Below are 15,824 nucleotides of genomic sequence, written 5' to 3'. Positions count from 1 at the left end.
CAAGGCTAGAGCAAGATCTGAGACAAATAAATCTGACTTTTACCAGAGCTGACTAGTGGAAAGAACAAACACAGTCCCCCACCACCACAAATAATGCAGTCGAGTTTCCCACATTTGGGGAAATCATACGGGTCAGCATACCCAGAATGCAATGAATGAACCTCACCCTGGGAGAACAATCTTCATGACCATGGTATCTCCTATGCAAAATAAGTATGATTTGGGATAGGGCTGGGGAGGGCCGCTGCTCAGGCACATCTCTGTCAAGTAAAGGAGATTCAACTGAGGCAGCACAAGGGAACTCTCATCTGGGGACAACAACTGCAGGGAGAACACATATTTTCAGATGAACATGGGAGGGCAGAAGGCTACATAATACTGAAGCACCCCCAAACAACAAACCAAATGCAACAACTAGTGCAAGCATTCCTGGGGGAAGGCCTGAAGCAGATGGATTTGCATATGGTGATGTCATCCAAGCAATGGGTCAAAGTTGGCTTCAACCCTCGTCTGCATATGAAAAGAGAAAAGGGGCGTACAGGGCATGGCAGCCTTTTGCGGCGCTTGGATGACCCCTAGTTCGCATTAAACACCTCCACCCTCCTTCTGTGTGGGGCTCATGTTGGCTATGCCCCATTCCCTGAAGCATTCAAGCTGATATCTTGCAGCAGCTGGGCACTGTAACAGCTCCAGAGCTGCTCTGTAAGGCAAATAAAAGGGTGTGGGACCTGCAGCACTACCTGTAGTTCGCATTGTGCGTTGGAAGGCACAAAGTAAGCAGACGGGAGAAGTCAGGATAGTGCGCAAGGGCATAGAAGGGAGCGGCTCAAAAAAAGAGAAGTGGAAACAGACAGCAAACTAGGCTGGAGAGAGACCTGAGACAAAGAGATCTAAATTATACGAGAGCCGACCAGAGGAAACACAAATTTTGCAGTCAAGTTTCCCACATTTGGGGAAATCACAGGAGCAGCACACCCAGAGTGCAATGGGTGAGCCTTGCCCTGGGAGAAGCACCTTCCTGATCATAGTATCTCACCTGGCAGGTAAGTAGAAGTGGGGCTAGAGCTGGGGAGGGTCGCTGCTCTGGCACCCCCCTGTCAAGTGAAGGAGATCCAACTGAAGCAGCACAAGGGAACTCTCGAAAGAAGAACAAGGCTAGAGGAAGATCTGAGGCAAAGAAATCTGACTTTTACCAGAGCTGACCAGAGGAAAGCACAAACACAGTCCCCCACTACCACAAATAATGCAGTCGAGTTTCCCACATTTGGGGAAATAACAGGGGTCAGCATACCCAGAATGCAATGACTGAACCTCACCCTGGGAGAACAATCTTCATGACCATGGTATCTCCTATGCAAAATAAGTATGATTTGGGATAGGGCTGGGGAGGGCCGCTGCTCAGGCACATCTCTGTCAAGTAAAGGAGATTCAACTGAGGCAGCACAAGGGAACTCTCAGCTGGGGACAACAACTCCAGGGAGAACACATATTTTCAGATGAACATGGGAGGGCAGAAGGTTGCCTAATACTGAAGCACCCCCAAACAACAAACCAAATGCAACAACTTGTGCAAGCATTCCTGGGGGAAGGCCTACAGCAAATGGATTTGCATATGGTGATGTCATCCAAGCAGTGGGTCAAAGATGGCTTCAACCCTCGTCTGCATATGAAAAGAGAAAAGGGGCGTGCAGGGCATGGCAGCCTTTTGCGGCGCTTGGAAGACCCCTAGTTCGCATTAAACACCTCCACCCTCCTTCGGTGTGGGGCTCATGTTGGCTATGCCCCAGCCCCTGAAGCATTCAAGCTGATTTCTTGCAGCAGCTGGGCACTGTAACAGCTCCAGAGCTGATCTGTAAGGCAAGTAAAAGGGTGTGGGCCCTGCAGCACTACCTGTAGTTCGCATTGTGCGTTGGAAGGCACAAATTAAGCAGACGGGAGAAGTCAGGATAGTGCGCAAGGGCATAGAAGGGAGCGGCTCAAGAAAAGAGAAGTGGAATCAGACAGCAAACTAGGCTGGAGAGAGACCTGAGACAAAGAGATCTGAATTATACGAGAGCCGACCAGGGGAAACACAAATTATGCAGTCAAGTTTCCCACATTTGGGGAAATCGCAGGAGCAGCACACCCAGAGTGCAATGGGTGAGCCTTGCCCTGGGAGAAGCACCTTCATGATCATAGTATCTCACCTGGCAGGTAAGTAAGATTTGGGATAGAGCTGGGGAGGGTCGCTGCTCGGGCACCCCCCTGTCAAGTGAAGGAGATCCAACCGAGGCAGCACAAGGAAACTCTCGAAAGAAGAACAAGGCTAGAGGAAAATCTGAGACAAATAAATCTGACTTTTACCAGAGCTGACCAGAGGAAAGCACAAACACAGTCCCCCACTACCACAAATAATGCAGTCGAGTTTCCCACATTTGGGGAAATCATAGGAGTCAGCATACCCAGAATGCAATGTATTAACCTCACCCTGGGAGAACAATCTTCATGACCATGGTATCTCCTATGCAAAATAAGTATGATTTGGGATAGGGCTGGGGAGGGCCGCTGCTCAGGCACATCTCTGTCAAGTAAAGGAGATTCAACTGAGGCAGCACAAGGGAACTCTCATCTGGGGACAACAACTGCAGGGAGAACACATATTTTCAGATGAACATGGTAGGGCAGAAGGCTGCCTAATACTGAAGCATCCCCAAACAACAAACCAAATGCAACAACTAGTGCAAGCATTCCCGGGGGAAGGCATGCAGCAGATGGATTTGCATATGGTGATGTCATCCAAGCAGTGGGTCAAAGTTGGCTTCAACCCTCGTCTGCATATGAAAAGAGAAAAGGGGCGTGCAGGGCATGGCGGCCTTTTGCGGCGCTTGGATGACCCCTAGTTCGCATTAAACACCTCCACCCTCCTTCGGTGTGGGGCTCATGTTGGCTATGCCCCAGCCCCTGAAGCATTCAAGCTGATTTCTTGCAGCAGCTGGGCACTGTAACAGCTCCAGAGCTGCTCTGTAAGGCAAGTAAAAGGGCGTGGGCCCTGCAGCACTACCTGTAGTTTGCATTGTGCGTTGGAAGGCACAAAGTAAGCAGACGGGAGAAGTCAGGATAGTGCGCAAGGGCATAGAAGGGAGCGGCTCAAGAAAAGAGAAGTGGAAACAGACAGCAAACTAGGCTGGAGAGAAACCTGAGACAAAGAGATCTGAATTATACGAGAGCCGACCAGGGGAAACACAAATTATGCAGTCAAGTGTCCAACATTTGGGGAAACCGCAGGAGCAGCACACCCAGAGTGCAATGGGTGAGCCTTGCCCTGGGAGAAGCACCTTCATGATCATAGTATCTCACCTGGCAGGTAAGTAAGATTTGGGATAGAGCTGGGGAGGGTCGCTGCTCGGGCACCCCCCTATCAAGTGAAGGAGATCCAACCGAGGCAGCACAAGGAAACTCTCAAAAGAAGAACAAGGCTAGAGGAAGATCTGAGACAAATAAATCTGACTTTTACCAGAGCTGACCAGAGGAAAGAACAAACACAGTCCCCCACTACCACAAATAATGCAGTCGAGTTTCCCACATTTGGGGAAATCATAGGAGTCAGCATACCCAGAATGCAATGTATTAACCTCACCCTGGGAGAACAATCTTCATGACCATGGTATCTCCTATGCAAAATAAGTATGATTTGGGATAGGGCTGGGGAGGGCCGCTGCTCAGGCACATCTCTGTCAAGTAAAGGAGATTCAACTGAGGCAGCACAAGGGAACTCTCATCTGGGGACAACAACTGCAGGGAGAACACATATTTTCAGATGAACATGGTAGGGCAGAAGGCTGCCTAATACTGAAGCACCCCCAAACAACAAACCAAATGCAACAACTAGTGCAAGCATTCCTGGGGGAAGGCCTGCAGCAGATGGATTTGCATATGGTGATGTCATCCAAGCAGTGGGTCAAAGTTGGCTTCAACCCTCGTCTGCATATGAAAAGAGAAAAGGGGCGTGCAGGGCATGGCGGCCTTTTGCGGCGCTTGGATGACCCCTAGTTCGCATTAAACACCTCCACCCTCCTTCGGTGTGGGGCTCATGTTGGCTATGCCCCAGCCCCTGAAGCATTCAAGCTGATTTCTTGCAGCAGCTGGGCACTGTAACAGCTCCAGAGCTGCTCTGTAAGGCAAGTAAAAGGGCGTGGGCCCTGCAGCACTACCTGTAGTTTGCATTGTGCGTTGGAAGGCACAAAGTAAGCAGACGGGAGAAGTCAGGATAGTGCGCAAGGGCATAGAAGGGAGCGGCTCAAGAAAAGAGAAGTGGAAACAGACAGCAAACTAGGCTGGAGAGAGACCTGAGACAAAGAGATCTGAATTATATGAGAGCCGACCAGGGGAAACACAAATTATGCAGTCAAGTTTCCCACATTTGGGGAAATCACAGGAGCAGCACACCCAGAGTGCAATGGGTGAGCCTTGCCCTGGGAGAAGCACCTTCATGATCATAGTATCTCACCTGGCAGGTAAGTAGGAGTTGGGCTAGAGCTGGGGAGGGTCGCTGCTCGGGCACCCCCCTGTCAAGTGAAGGAGATCCAACTGAGGCAGCACAAGGGAACTCTCGAAAGAAGAACAAGGCTAGAGGAAAATCTGAGACAAATAAATCTGACTTTTACCAGAGCTGACCAGAGGAAAGCACAAACACAGTCCCCCACTACCACAAATAATGCAGTCGAGTTTCCCACATTTGGGGAAATCACAGGGGTCAGCATACCCAGAATGCAATGAATGAACCTCACCCTGGGAGAACAATCTTCATGAAAATGGTATCTCCTATGCAAAATAAGTATGATTTGGGATAGGGCTGGGGAGGGCCGCTGCTCAGGCACATCTCTGTCAAGTAAAGGAGATTCAACTGAGGCAGCACAAGGGAACTCTCATCTGGGGACAACAACTGCAGGGAGAACACATATTTTCAGATGAACATGGTAGGGCAGAAGGCTGCCTAATACTGAAGCACCCCCAAACAACAAAACAAATGCAACAACTATTGCACACAAATTATGCAGTCAAGTGTCCAACATTTGGGGAAACCGCAGGAGCAGCACACCCAGAGTGCAATGGGTGAGCCTTGCCCTGGGAGAAGCACCTTCATGATCATAGTATCTCACCTGGCAGGTAAGTAGGAGTTGGGCTAGAGCTGGGGAGGGTCGCTGCTCGGGCACCCCCCTGTCAAGTGAAGGAGATCCAACTGAGGCAGCACAAGGGAACTCTCGAAAGAAGAACAAGGCTAGAGGAAGATCTGAGACAAAGAAATCTGACTTTTACCAGAGCTGACCAGAGGAAAGCACAAACACAGTCCCTCACTACCACAAATAATGCAGTCCAGTTTCCCACATTTGGGGAAATCACAGGGATCAGCATACCCAGAATGCAATGAATGAACCTCACCCTGGGAGAACAATCTTCATGACCATGGTATCTCCTATGCAAAATAAGTATGATTTGGGATAGGGCTGGGGAGGGCCGCTGCTCAGGCACATCTCTGTCAAGAATTTATAAAGTCTATACATATATATAACCAAATGTCAATATATATATATAGAACCCAGCGCTCCTATCAAAACGTATCTATTTCACCAATTTGTTGCTTATTTAATCTTTATACATCTATTAATTTTCACCATATATTATAAAATGCTGCTCCCATAGGTAGTACTGTTCTACCAATAATAAACCAAATTTTAAAGATAATCACACTTGTTATCAAGGGAGCGCAAAAAATAAAATATACAAGCTCTTTATTTTAAAAAAATATATATAGACAGAAGAAACCCACATTCAATAAAATACAATGGAGTCAACATATATAGGCACCACTATCCATATCTAAATGTAATCAGTATCTATTTCATATTGCCCTTGATGACAACGGAATGTCTATTAAAGTGTCCAAAAAATCCTCCTGGATACAGCTGTTGTAATTTAATCATTACTTTCCAATTGTAATTGATACATTAAATTCCTTCTTGTGGATGAACAGCAACAGTTGTAACCAACGCCTCTTATTTACTGCAGTTAAAGTTCATATGTAACTCACGTGAGTAATGAAAGAAAACAGGGGGAGAGCGCTGTGATGGTTGGTGAAACACAGCGGTATGCTACGACCCCCGTTAACCGTGGCTGGATCTTATTGGCACTCGCGGTCGGGATATTCCTCCCTGCCGTGGGGTAGAGACCTCCTTTTGCTCGCTCTCAAATTGCTTTTTCCCCTTCACCGCTGTCTTTACATCAGACGTCCGCCGTGATGTAGCTCGTTCATGAACGGGCTTATATCTCAGCAATCAGAGTGTCCGGTAGTCACCTTCTAACGCGTTTCTCCGCTGTTATCCAAGAGCGGTTTCGTCAGAGGATACATCAGCAGCCTAGCAGGCTCTTTTTAAAATGCACCGGACCAATAGCATTACTAATTAGTTGATTGGATACATACATATACTAATTGGATGCATACATGTAATGACTCATATATGGAACAACTTTCTAATTGCAATTGCACATATAAAGGCATTTCATAATATAAAAATAAGCAACATGGTGATTAAAAATAATAATAAAATAAGCAACAAGGTGGTTTAAAAAATAACAGAAAATATATAATCTATATACAGATTAACCTCTAATCTTTCAATCAATACCTCATATCTATAATCACATATACATAATTCAGAAACTCAGCACTAAGGATCCCCATTTACTTATATAAAACCTTTTAGGGTAACATAAATCCATGCCACTACTAAAGCTGCTCTCGTGGCGCAGGGGAAACATCACCTGCACTCTATGCAGCGAGTCCCATGTTCGAATCCAACCCGCTCAGCTTAACATCCATATTATTTATTTACTTTTAATGGGATCATTCTATCAATTCATTTTTACCTTTAATTTTTGTTAATATTATTTCTATATTTCATTATTTTAACCCCTGGAATAATTACATTGCTGCTTAAACAACAAAAAGAATTGAATAAAAAATTAAACAGACAATTTAAGGATTTAAAGATTTAAAGATTTTAAAATTTAAAACAGGGAGGGGGAGGGGAGGGAGGGGGACCTTTTGGGAGAAGGAGGGGAAAAAAATAAAATAAAAATAAAAATATATATATATATAGAACCAAGAGAAAGTGTAAAAAGAGGATGGAGGAAGAAATCTGATGTTCATCATTACTAGTGGATTTTACTAAAGAACTTTAAAGGAACACACACAACAGGATTATACAGTTTCATCCTAAGAGGAAAGCTGTTCACAAAATAGCTACTTCTAATAATTTTGTTTATTTATTAAACATACAATAAATGGATATTCAATAAATAATATATTAGGTAAATCAAAAGATAAAACCTTCAGAGACTGCCAATGTTGTTCAGTTCGATGCTCTCATTCAGACCATCAGGTGTAAGGGTACCCAAAGAAAAAATCCAAAATGCCTCCCTTGTCAAGTAAAGGAGATTCAACTGAGGCAGCACAAGGGTACTCTCATCTGGGGACAACAACTGCAGGGAGAACACATATTTTCAGATGAACATGGGAGGGCAGAAGGCTGCCTAATACTGAAGCACCCCCAAACAACAAACCAAATGCAACAACTAGTGCAAGCATTCCTTGGGGAAGGTCTGCAGAAGATGGATTTGCATACGGTGATGTCAGCCAAGCAGTGGGCCAAAGTTGGCTGGAACCCTCATCTGCATATGAAAAGAGAAAAGGGGTATGCAGGGCATGGCGGCCTTTTGCGGCGCTTGGATGACCCCTAGTTTGCATTAAACACCCCCACCCTCCTTCGTTGTGGGGATCATGTTGGCCATGCCCCAGCCCCTGAAGCATTCAAGCTGATTTCTTGCAGCAGCTGGGCACTGTAACAGCTCCAGAGCTACTCTGTAAGGCAAGTAAAAGGGCGTGGGCCCTGCAGCACTACCTGTAGTTCGCATTGTGCGTTGGAAGGCACAAAGTACGCAGACGGGAGAAGTCAAGATAGTGCGCAAGGGCATAGAAGGGAGCGGCTCAAGAAAAGAGAAGTGGAAAAAGACAGCAAACTAGGCTGGAGAGAGACCTGAGACAAAGAGATCTGAATTATACGAGAGCCAACCAGGGGAAACACAAATTATGCAGTCAAGTTTCCCACATTTGGGGAAATCGCAGGAGCAGCACACACAGAGTGCAATGGGTGAGCCTTGCCCTGGGAGAAGCACCTTCATGATAATGAAGGTGCTTCTCCCAGGGCAAGGCTCATCCATTGCACTCTGGGTGTGCTGCTCCTGCGATTTCCCCAAATGTGGGAAAGTTGACTGCATAATTTGTGTTTCCCCTGGTCGGCTCTCGTATAATTCAGATCTCTTTGTCTCAGGTCTCTCTCCAGCCTAGTTTGCTGTCTGTTTCCACTTCTCTTTTCTTGAGCCGCTCCCTTCTATGCCCTTGCGCACTATCTTGACTTCTCCCGTCTGCTTACTTTGTGCCTTCCAACGCACAATGCGAACTACAGGTAGTGCTGCAGGGCCCACACCCTTTTACTTGCCTTACAGAGCAGCTCTGGAGCTATTACAGTGCCCAGCTCCTGCAAGTAATCAGCTTGAATGCTTCAGGGGCTGGGGCATAGCCAACATGAGCCCCACACCGAAGTAGGGTGGAGGTGTTTAATGCGAACTAGGGGTCATCCAAGCGCCGCAAAAGGCCGCCATGCCCTGCACGCCCCTTTTCTCTTTTCATATGCAGACGAGGGTTGAAGCCAACTTTGACCCACTGCTTGGATGACATCACCATATGCAAATCCATCTGCTGCAGGCCTTCCCCCAGGAATGCTTGTACTAGTTGTTGCATTTGTTTTGTTGTTTGGGGGTGCTTCAGTATTAGGCAGCCTTCTGCCCTCCCATGTTCATCTGAAAATATGTGTTCTCCCTGCAGTTGTTGTCCCCAGATGAGAGTTCCCTTGTGCTGCCTCAGTTGAATCTCCTTTACTTGACAGAGATGTGCCTGAGCAGCGGCCCTTCCCAGCCCTATCCCAAATCATACTTATTTTGCATAGGAGATACCATGGTCATGAAGATTGTTCTCCCAGGGTGAGGTTCATACATTGCATTCTGGGTATGCTGACCCCTGTGATTTCCCCAAATGTGGGAAACTCGACTGCATTATTTGTGGTAGTGGGGGACTGTGTTTGTGCTTTCCTCTGGTCATCTCTGGTAAAAGCCAGATTTCTTTGTCTCAGATCTTCCTCTAGCCTTGTTCTTCTTTCGAGAGTTCTCTTGTGCTGCCTCAGTTGGATCTCCTTCACTTGACAGGGGGGTGCCCGAGCAGCGACCCTCCCCAGCTCTAGCCCAACTCCTACTTACCTGCCAGGTGAGATACTATGATCATGAAGGTGCTTCTCCCAGGGCAAGGCTCACCCATTGCACTCTGGGTGTGCTGCTCCTGTGATTTCCCCAAATGTGGGAAACTTGACTGCATAATTTGTGTTTCCCCTGGTCGGCTCTCGTATAATTCAGATCTCTTTGTCTCAGGTCTCTCTCCAGCCTAGTTTGCTGTCTGTTTCCACTTCTCTTTTCTTGAGCCGCTCCCTTCTATGCCCTTGCGCACTATCCTGACTTCTCCCGTCTGCTTACTTTGTGCCTTCCAATGCACAATGCAAACTACAGGTAGTGCTGCAGGGCCCACGCCCTTTTACTTGCCTTACAGAGTAGCTCTGGAGCTGTTACAGTGCCCAGCTGCTGCAAGAAATCAGCTTGAATGCTTCAGGGGCTGGGGCATAGCCAACATGAGCCCCACACACCGAAGGAGGGTGGAGGTGTTTAGTGCGAACTAGGGGTCATCCAAGTGCCGCAAAAGGCTGCCATGCCCTGCACGCCCCTTTTCTCTTTTCATATGCAGACGAGGGTTGAGGCCAACTTTGACCCACTGCTTGGATGACATCACCATATGCAAATCCATCTGCTGCAGGCCTGTCCCCAGGAATGCTTGCACAAGTTGTTGCATTTGGTTTGTTGTTTGGGGGTGCTTCAGTATTAGGCAACCTTCTGCCCTCCCATGTTCATCTGAAAATATGTGTTCTCCCTGGAGTTGTTGTCCCCAGATGAGAGTTCCCTTGTGCTGCCTCAGTTGAATCTCCTTTACTTGTCAGAGATGTGCCTGAGCAGCGGCCCTCCCCAGCCCTATCCCAAATCATACTTATTTTGCATAGGAGATACCATGGTCATGAAGATTGTTCTCCCAGGGTGAGGTTCAGTCATTGTTTTCTGGGTATGCTGACCCCTGTGATTTCCCCAAATGTGGGAAACTCGACTGCATTATTTGTGGTAGTGGGGGACTGTGTTTGTGCTTTCCTCTGGTCAGCTCTGGTAAAAGTCAGATTTCTTTGTCTCAGATCTTCCTCTAGCCTTGTTCTTCTTCCGAGACTTCCCTTGTGCTATCTCAGTTGGATCTCCTTCACTTGACAGGGGGGTGCCTGAGCAGCGACCCTCCCCAGCTCTAGCTCCACTCCTACTTACCTGCCAGGTGAGATACTATGATCAGGAAGGTGCTTCTCCTAGGGCAAGGCTCACCCATTGCACTCTGGGTGTGCTGCTCCTGTGATTTGCCCAAATGTGGGAAACTTGACTGCAAAATTTGTGTTTCCTCTGGTCGGCTCTCGTATAATTCAGATCTCTTTGTCTCAGGTCTCTCTCCAGCCTAGTTTGCTTTCTGTTTCCACTTCTCTTTTTTTGAGCCGCTCCCTTCTATGCCCTTGCGCACTATCCTGACTTCTCCCGTCTGCTTACTTTGTGCCTTCCAACGCACAATGCGAACTACAGGTAGTGCTGCAGGTCCCACACCCTTTTATTTGCCTTACAGAGCAGCTCTGGAGCTGTTACAGTGCCCAGCTGCTGCAAGAAATCAGCTTGAATGCTTCAGGGGCTGGGGCATAGCCAACATGAGCCCCACACCGAAGGAGGGTGGAGGTGTTTAATGCGAACTAGGGGTCATCCAAGCGCCGCAAAAGGCTGCCATGCCCTGCACGCCCCTTTTCTCTTTTCATATGCAGACGAGGGTTGAAGCCAACTTTGACCCACTGCTTGGATGACATCACCATATGCAAATCCATCTGCTGCAGACCTTCCCCCAGGAATGCTTGCACTAGTTGTTGCATTTGGTTTGTTGTTTGGGGGTGCTTCAGTATTAGGTAGCCTTCTGCCCTCCCATGTTCATCTGAAAATATGTGTTCTCCCTGCAGTTGTTGTCCCCAGATGAGAGTTCCCTTGTGCTGCCTCAGTTGAATCTCCTTTACTTGACAGAGATGTGCCTGAGCAGCAGCCCTCCCCAGCCCTATCCCAAATCATACTTATTTTGCATAGGAGATACCATGGTCATGAAGATTGTTCTCCCAGGGTGAGGTTCATTCATTGCATTCTGGGTATGCTGACCCGTATGATTTCCCCAAATGTGGGAAACTCGACTGCATTATTTGTGGTAGTGGGGGACTGTGTGTGTTCTTTCCTCTGGTCAGCTCTGGTAAAAGTCAGATTTATTTGTCTCAGATCTTCCTCTAGCCTTGTTCTTCTTTCGAGAGTTTCCTTGTGCTGCCTCAGTTGGATCTCCTTCACTTGACAGGGGGGTGCCCGAGCAACGACCCTCCCCAGCTCTAGCCCAACTCCTACTTACCTGCCAGGTGAGATACTATGATCATGAAGGTGCTTCTCCCAGGGCAAGGCTCACCCATTGCACTCTGGGTGTGCTGCTCCTGTGATTTCCCCAAATGTGAGAAACTTGACTGCATAATTTGTGTTTCCCCTGGTCGGCTCTCGTATAATTCAGATCTCTTTGTCTCAGGTCTCTCTCCAGCCTAGTTTGCTGTCTGTTTCCACTTCTCTTTTTTTGAGCCGCTCCCTTCTATGCCCTTGCGCACTATCCTGACTTCTCCCGTCTGCTTACTTTGTGCCTTCCAACGCACAATGCGAACTACAGGTAGTGCTGCAGGTCCCACGCCCTTTTATTTGCCTTACAGAGCAGCTCTGGAGCTGTTACAGTGCCCAGCTGCTGCAAGAAATCAGCTTGAATGCTTCAGGGGCTGGGGCATAGCCAACATGAGCCCCACACCGAAGGAGGGTGGAGGTGTTTAATGCGAACTAGGGGTCATCCAAGCGCCGCAAAAGGCTGCCATGCCCTGCACGCCCCTTTTCTCTTTTCATATGCAGACGAGGGTTGAAGCCAACTTTGACCCACTGCTTGGATGACATCACCATATGCAAATCCATCTGCTGCAGGCCTTCCCCCAGGAATGCTTGCACTAGTTGTTGCATTTGGTTTGTTGTTTGGGGGTGCTTCAGTATTAGGCAGCCTTCTGCCCTCCCATGTTCATCTGAAAATATGTGTTCTCCCTGGAGTTGTTGTCCCCAGATGAGAGTTCCCTTGTGCTGCCTCAGTTGAATCTCCTTTACTTGACAGAGATGTGCCTGAGCAGCGGCCCTCCCCAGCCCTATCCCAAATCATACATATTTTGCATAGGAGATACCATGGTCATGAAGATTGTTCTCCCAGGGTGAGGTTCATTCATTGCATTCTGGGTATGCTGACCCCTGTGATTTCCCCAAATGTGGGAAACTCGACTGCATTATTTGTGGTAGTGGGGGACTGTGTTTGTGCTTTCCTCTGGTCAGCTCTGGTAAAAGTCAGATTTCTTTGTCTTAGATCTTCCTCTAGCCTTGTTCTTCTTTCGAGAGTTCCCTTGTGCTGCCTCAGTTGGATCTCCTTCACTTGACAGGGGGGTGCCCGAGCAGCGACCCTCCCCAGCTCTAGCCCAACTCCTACTTACCTGCCAGGTGAGATACTATGATCAGGAAGGTGCTTCTCCCAGGGCAAGGCTCACCCATTGCACTCTGGGTGTGCTGCTCCTGTGATTTCCCAAAATGTGGGACACTTGACTGCATAATTTGTGTTTCCTCTGGTCGGCTCTCGTATAATTCAGATCTCTTTGTATCAGGTCTCTCTCCAGCCTAGTTTGCTGTCTGTTTCCACTTCTCTTTTCTTGAGCCGTTCCCTTCTATGCCCTTGCGCATTATCCTGACTTCTCCCGTCTGCTTACTTTGTGCCTTCCAACGCACAATGCGAACTACAGGTAGTGCTGCAGGTCCCACAACCTTTTATTTACCTTACAGAGCAGCTCTGGAGCTGTTACAGTGCCAACCTGCTGCAAGAAATCAGCTTGAATGCTTCAGGGGCTGGGGCATTGCCAACATGAGCCCCACACCGAAGGAGGGTGGGGGTGTTTAATGCGAACTAAGGGTCATCCAAGCACCGCAAAAGGCCGCCATGCCCTGCATACCCCTTTTCTCTTTTCATATGCAGATGAGGGTTCCAGCCAACTTTGGCCCACTGCTTGGATGACATCACTGTATGCAAATCCGTCTTCTGCAGACCTTCCCCCAGGAATGCTTGTACTAGTTGTTTCATTTGGTTTGTTGTTTGGGGGTGCTTCAGTATTAGGCAGCCTTCTGCCCTCCCATGTTCATCTGAAAATATGTGTTCTCCCTGCAGTTGTTGTCCCCAGATGAGAGTTCCCTTGTGCTGCCTCAGTTGAATCTCCTTTACTTGACAGAGATGTGCCTGAGCAGCGGCCCTCCCCAGCCCTATCCCAAATCATACTTATTTTTCATAGGAGATACCATGGTCATGAAGATTGATCTCCCAGGGTGAGGATCATTCATTGCATTCTGGGTATGCTGACCCCTATGATTTCCCCAAATGTGGGAAACTCGACTGCATTATTGACCATGGTATCTCCTATGCAAAATAAGTATGATTTGGGATAGGGCTGGGGAGGGCCGCTGCTCAGGCATATCTCTGTCAAGTAAAGGAGATTCAACTGAGGCAGCACAAGGGAACTCTCATCTGGGGACAACAACTGCAGGGAGAACACATATTTTCAGATGAACATGGGAGGGCAGAAGGCTGCCTAATACTGATGCACCTTCAAACAACAAACCAAATGCAACAACTAGTGCAAGCATTCCTGGGGGAAGGCCTGCAGCAGATGGATTTGCATATGGTCATGTCATTCAAGCAGTGGGTCAAAGTTGGCTTCAACCCTCGTCTGCATATGAAAAGAGAAAAGGGGTATGCAGGGCATGGCGGCCTTTTGCGGCGCTTGGATGACCCTTAGTTCACATTAAACACCCCCACCCTCCTTCGGTGTGGGGCTCATGTTGGCAATGCCCCAGCCCCTGAAGCATTCAAGCTGATTTCTTGCAGCAGCTTGGCACTGTAACAGCTCCAGAGCTGCTCTGTAAGGCAAGTAAAAGGGTGTGGGCCCTGCAGCACTACCTGTAGTTCGCATTATGCGTTGGAAGGCACAAAGTAAGCAGACAGGAGGAGAAATCAGGATAGTGCACAAGGGTATAGAAGGGAGGGGCTAAAAAAAAAAGAAGTGGAAACAGACAGCAAACTAGGCTGGAGAGAGACCTGAAACAAAGAGATCTGAATTATATGAAAGCCGACCAGTGGAAACACAAATTATGCAGTTAAGTGTCCCACATTAGGGGAAATCGCAAAAGCAGCACACCCAGAGTGCAATGTGTGAGCCTTGCCCTGGGAGAAGTACCTTCCTGATCATAGTATCTCACCTGGCAGGTAAGTAGGAGTTGGGCTAGAGCTGGGGAGGGTCACTGCTCGGGCACCCCCCTGTCAAGTGAAGGAGATCCAACTGAGGCAGCACAAGGGAACTCTCGAAAGAAGAACAAGGCTAGAGGAAGATCTGAGACAAAGAAATCTGACTTTTACCAGAGCTGACCAGAGGAAAGCACAAACACAGTCCCCCACTACCACAAATAATGCAGTCAAGTTTCCCACATTTGGGGAAATCACAGGGGTCAGCATACCCAGAATGCAATGAATGAACCTCACCCTGGGAGAACAATCTTCATGACCATGGTATCTCCTATGCAAAATAAGTATGATTTGGGATAGGGCTGGGGAGGGCCGCTGCTCAGGCATATATCTGTCAAGTAAAGGAGATTCAACTGAGGCAGCACAAGGGAACTCTCATCTGGGGACAACAACTGCAGGGAGAACACTTATTTTCAAATGAACATGGGAGGGCAGAAGGCTGCCTAATACTGAAGCACCCCCAAACAACAAACCAAATGCAACAACTAGTACAAGCATTCCTGGGGGAAGGTCTGCAGAAGACGTATTTGCATACAGTGATGTCATCCAAGCAGTGGGCCAAAGTTGGCTGGAACCCTCATCTGCATATGAAAAGAGAAAAGGGGTATGCAGGGCATGGCGGCCTTTTGCGGTGCTTGGATGACCCTTAGTTCGCATTAAACACCCCCACCCTCCTTCGGTGTGGGGCTCATGTTGGCAATGCCCCAGCCCCTGAAGCATTCAAGCTGATTTCTTGCAGCAGGTTGGCACTGTAACAGCTCCAGAGCTGCTCTGTAAGGCAAGTAAAAGGGTGTGGGCCCTGCAGCACTACCTGTAGTTCGCATTGTGCGTTGGAAGGCACAAAGTAAGCAGACAGGAGGAGAAGTCAGGATAGTGCACAAGGGTATAGAAGGGAGGGGCTCAAAAAAAAAAGAAGTGGAAACAGACAGCAAACTAGGCTGGAGAGAGACCTGAGACAAAGAGATCTGAATTATATGAAAGCCGACCAGAGGAAATACAAATTATGCTGTCAAGTTTCCCACATTTGGGGAAATCACAGGGGCAGCACACCCAGAGTGCAATGGGTGAGCCTTGCCCTGGAAGAAGCACCTTCCTTATCATAGTATCTCACCTGGCAGGTAAGTAGGAGTTGGGCTAGAGCTGGGGAGGGTCGCTGCTCGGGCACTTCCCTGTC

At 48.1% G+C, this 15,824-nt stretch overlaps 22 non-coding genes and 2 pseudogenes across 22 annotated transcripts; 10 read left to right on the top strand and 14 right to left on the bottom strand.

The window, feature by feature from the left end:
- Window positions 1–53: 53 nt before the first annotated feature.
- LOC134951833 (U1 spliceosomal RNA) lies at window positions 54–217 on the bottom strand. The gene has a single exon (XR_010184499.1). It is a non-coding gene; the product is annotated as a U1 spliceosomal RNA (small nuclear RNA).
- Window positions 218–888: 671 nt separating this feature from the next.
- LOC134952639 (U1 spliceosomal RNA) lies at window positions 889–1,051 on the bottom strand. The gene has a single exon (XR_010185121.1). It is a non-coding gene; the product is annotated as a U1 spliceosomal RNA (small nuclear RNA).
- Window positions 1,052–1,203: 152 nt separating this feature from the next.
- LOC134951024 (U1 spliceosomal RNA) lies at window positions 1,204–1,367 on the bottom strand. Its single transcript, XR_010183838.1, has one exon. It is a non-coding gene; the product is annotated as a U1 spliceosomal RNA (small nuclear RNA).
- A 671-nt stretch (window positions 1,368–2,038) lies between these two features.
- On the bottom strand, window positions 2,039–2,201 carry LOC134951959 (U1 spliceosomal RNA). Its single transcript, XR_010184594.1, has one exon. It is a non-coding gene; the product is annotated as a U1 spliceosomal RNA (small nuclear RNA).
- Window positions 2,202–2,353: 152 nt separating this feature from the next.
- LOC134950850 (U1 spliceosomal RNA) lies at window positions 2,354–2,517 on the bottom strand. Its single transcript, XR_010183696.1, has one exon. It is a non-coding gene; the product is annotated as a U1 spliceosomal RNA (small nuclear RNA).
- A 671-nt stretch (window positions 2,518–3,188) lies between these two features.
- Window positions 3,189–3,351, bottom strand: LOC134952820 (U1 spliceosomal RNA). The gene has a single exon (XR_010185216.1). It is a non-coding gene; the product is annotated as a U1 spliceosomal RNA (small nuclear RNA).
- Window positions 3,352–3,503: 152 nt separating this feature from the next.
- LOC134951034 (U1 spliceosomal RNA) lies at window positions 3,504–3,667 on the bottom strand. The gene has a single exon (XR_010183846.1). It is a non-coding gene; the product is annotated as a U1 spliceosomal RNA (small nuclear RNA).
- Window positions 3,668–4,359: 692 nt separating this feature from the next.
- Window positions 4,360–4,501, bottom strand: LOC134952404 (U1 spliceosomal RNA; annotated as a pseudogene).
- Window positions 4,502–4,653: 152 nt separating this feature from the next.
- On the bottom strand, window positions 4,654–4,817 carry LOC134950620 (U1 spliceosomal RNA). The gene has a single exon (XR_010183508.1). It is a non-coding gene; the product is annotated as a U1 spliceosomal RNA (small nuclear RNA).
- Window positions 4,818–4,992: 175 nt separating this feature from the next.
- Window positions 4,993–5,153, bottom strand: LOC134952815 (U1 spliceosomal RNA). Its single transcript, XR_010185213.1, has one exon. It is a non-coding gene; the product is annotated as a U1 spliceosomal RNA (small nuclear RNA).
- A 152-nt stretch (window positions 5,154–5,305) lies between these two features.
- Window positions 5,306–5,469, bottom strand: LOC134951575 (U1 spliceosomal RNA). Its single transcript, XR_010184290.1, has one exon. It is a non-coding gene; the product is annotated as a U1 spliceosomal RNA (small nuclear RNA).
- Window positions 5,470–8,189: 2,720 nt separating this feature from the next.
- On the top strand, window positions 8,190–8,353 carry LOC134953676 (U1 spliceosomal RNA). Its single transcript, XR_010185703.1, has one exon. It is a non-coding gene; the product is annotated as a U1 spliceosomal RNA (small nuclear RNA).
- Window positions 8,354–9,024: 671 nt separating this feature from the next.
- Window positions 9,025–9,188, top strand: LOC134950388 (U1 spliceosomal RNA). The gene has a single exon (XR_010183316.1). It is a non-coding gene; the product is annotated as a U1 spliceosomal RNA (small nuclear RNA).
- A 152-nt stretch (window positions 9,189–9,340) lies between these two features.
- LOC134952177 (U1 spliceosomal RNA) lies at window positions 9,341–9,503 on the top strand. Its single transcript, XR_010184756.1, has one exon. It is a non-coding gene; the product is annotated as a U1 spliceosomal RNA (small nuclear RNA).
- A 673-nt stretch (window positions 9,504–10,176) lies between these two features.
- LOC134951020 (U1 spliceosomal RNA) lies at window positions 10,177–10,340 on the top strand. The gene has a single exon (XR_010183835.1). It is a non-coding gene; the product is annotated as a U1 spliceosomal RNA (small nuclear RNA).
- A 152-nt stretch (window positions 10,341–10,492) lies between these two features.
- Window positions 10,493–10,655, top strand: LOC134952409 (U1 spliceosomal RNA). Its single transcript, XR_010184936.1, has one exon. It is a non-coding gene; the product is annotated as a U1 spliceosomal RNA (small nuclear RNA).
- A 671-nt stretch (window positions 10,656–11,326) lies between these two features.
- On the top strand, window positions 11,327–11,490 carry LOC134951756 (U1 spliceosomal RNA). Its single transcript, XR_010184437.1, has one exon. It is a non-coding gene; the product is annotated as a U1 spliceosomal RNA (small nuclear RNA).
- Window positions 11,491–11,642: 152 nt separating this feature from the next.
- On the top strand, window positions 11,643–11,805 carry LOC134952688 (U1 spliceosomal RNA). Its single transcript, XR_010185158.1, has one exon. It is a non-coding gene; the product is annotated as a U1 spliceosomal RNA (small nuclear RNA).
- A 671-nt stretch (window positions 11,806–12,476) lies between these two features.
- Window positions 12,477–12,640, top strand: LOC134950589 (U1 spliceosomal RNA). The gene has a single exon (XR_010183482.1). It is a non-coding gene; the product is annotated as a U1 spliceosomal RNA (small nuclear RNA).
- Window positions 12,641–12,792: 152 nt separating this feature from the next.
- Window positions 12,793–12,955, top strand: LOC134952634 (U1 spliceosomal RNA). The gene has a single exon (XR_010185117.1). It is a non-coding gene; the product is annotated as a U1 spliceosomal RNA (small nuclear RNA).
- Window positions 12,956–13,626: 671 nt separating this feature from the next.
- Window positions 13,627–13,757, top strand: LOC134953666 (U1 spliceosomal RNA; annotated as a pseudogene).
- Window positions 13,758–14,459: 702 nt separating this feature from the next.
- LOC134953459 (U1 spliceosomal RNA) lies at window positions 14,460–14,622 on the bottom strand. The gene has a single exon (XR_010185595.1). It is a non-coding gene; the product is annotated as a U1 spliceosomal RNA (small nuclear RNA).
- A 152-nt stretch (window positions 14,623–14,774) lies between these two features.
- Window positions 14,775–14,938, bottom strand: LOC134950523 (U1 spliceosomal RNA). Its single transcript, XR_010183427.1, has one exon. It is a non-coding gene; the product is annotated as a U1 spliceosomal RNA (small nuclear RNA).
- Window positions 14,939–15,613: 675 nt separating this feature from the next.
- Window positions 15,614–15,776, bottom strand: LOC134953373 (U1 spliceosomal RNA). The gene has a single exon (XR_010185546.1). It is a non-coding gene; the product is annotated as a U1 spliceosomal RNA (small nuclear RNA).
- Window positions 15,777–15,824: the final 48 nt, after the last annotated feature.

The sequence above is a fragment of the Pseudophryne corroboree genome, chromosome 8 (assembly GCF_028390025.1).
Source record: "Pseudophryne corroboree isolate aPseCor3 chromosome 8, aPseCor3.hap2, whole genome shotgun sequence".
Lineage (NCBI taxonomy): Eukaryota > Metazoa > Chordata > Amphibia > Anura > Myobatrachidae > Pseudophryne > Pseudophryne corroboree.
Note: the sequence above shows the minus strand (reverse complement) of the source record. Positions and strands in the feature narration are given on the sequence as shown.